The following is a 1,658-nucleotide window of genomic DNA, read 5'->3' as shown; positions in this document are numbered from 1 at the left end:
CAGCTCAATGTCTCTGCTGCAGAGTTGCTCTTTTACAGTGATGTGCCCAGGGTTACACCATCTGTCGTTCACAAAAACTGCCAGTCCCCCTCCTTTCCTCTTACCGCTGTCTCTGGTCCTGTCCGCTCGCAGCAGCTGGAATCCCGGTAGTGTCACGCTTGTGTCCGGAGTTAGCGATGTTAGCCACGACTCCGTTAGCATCATGATGCTACATTGCCGGTACTCCCTCTGTGACCAGGTTAGCGACATGAGCTCATCCATCTTATTGGTGTGTGTTTTGGTTGTCTGCGCATTGGGCACAGAAGCAAGGACTGTAGGAAACGTCTCTTGTGTAAAGTCTGTAATCAGAAACACCCCACACTCTTACATAGCCACTCCAAGCAGAGGGAAGGTGTTGCAGTGCAAACTATAGGAGGGGGAGAACCACCAGATGAAGGTCCTTCATGTGCGGTGCAAAGCAGTGGTGTTACTGGGGCCGGTGAGCAAAATAGTGCTCTATCCGTAATACCAGTTAGAGTGAAGGCCAAGAAAGGTAATCAGTCACTGATAACCTATGCTTTTCTAGATCCTGGGAGCTCAGCTTCATTTTGTACTGAAGGGCTCATGAATAGACTGAATCTTTCAGGAAGGAAAACTGGCATTTTTTTTGCGGACAATGGGTCAGGAGAAAATGGTCAGTAGTTATGTTGTTTCAGATTTGGAAGTAGCTGGTTTGGATTTAGATCACTACTGTGACTTGCCTGACTTATTTACTCAGAAAAGCATGCCTGTTCATCAACGTAATATTCCCCGACAGGAAGATCTCGATAAATGGCCACATTTGCGCTCTATTAAGATACATTCCGGGGTAGACCTGTTGATGGGGACCAATGTGCCCAAGGCTTTAGAGCCATGGGAGGTTGTTAGAAGTCAGGATGGAGGTCCCTATGCAGTAAAAACTATGCTGGGTTGGACGGTGACTGGTCCTCTCAGAGAGGATCGTAAGACTGACATTTTTGATGTGAGTGTCAATAGGATTTCCGTGGCAAGATTGGATGAGCTGTGGGAACGTCAAATGAAGGCTGATTTTCCAGAATGTATTCAGGATGAGCAGTTTGCTTTGTCTAGAGAAGATCAGCAGTTTATGAAGTCAGTGATGGACTCTGTTAAGTTGGTTGATGGTCATTACACCATTGGTTTACCTTTTAGGTGCAATCAGGTAAACATGCCAAATAATAGGAAGGCTGTAGAACAGCGAGCTATGAGCCTTAAACGGATGTTTATAAAGGATGATTCCTGGTTGTCAGGGCCAAAGTTTCTTGCTGAACCAGAAATTAATTGGCCAGTGAACCTTGATTTTGGGAAGATCTCTTCGAATGATCCAGAGATTAAAATGGCCAATTTAGTTGATGCTGTTGATGCAAATGAATACAAGAGTGCATTAATCAGGGACATCAAGAAGGCCTACAGAAAGCTGGCTTTGCAGTTACACCCCGACAGAAACCAAGACGACCCGCAAGCCCTGGACAAGTTCGCAGACTTGGGGGCAGCCTATGAGGTCCTCTCCGATAAGGAGAAAAGGAAACAGTATGACATGTATGGAGAGTACAGGCTCAAAGAGGGTCACCACAGCTCTCACAGTGATATCTTCTCCAGTTTCTTTGGTGACTTTGGGTTCA

This window comes from Rhamphochromis sp. 'chilingali' (assembly GCF_963969265.1).
Source record: "Rhamphochromis sp. 'chilingali' genome assembly, chromosome: 7".
In the NCBI taxonomy this organism is placed as follows: Eukaryota; Metazoa; Chordata; class Actinopteri; order Cichliformes; family Cichlidae; genus Rhamphochromis; species Rhamphochromis sp. 'chilingali'.
This window is presented reverse-complemented; position numbering follows the sequence as displayed.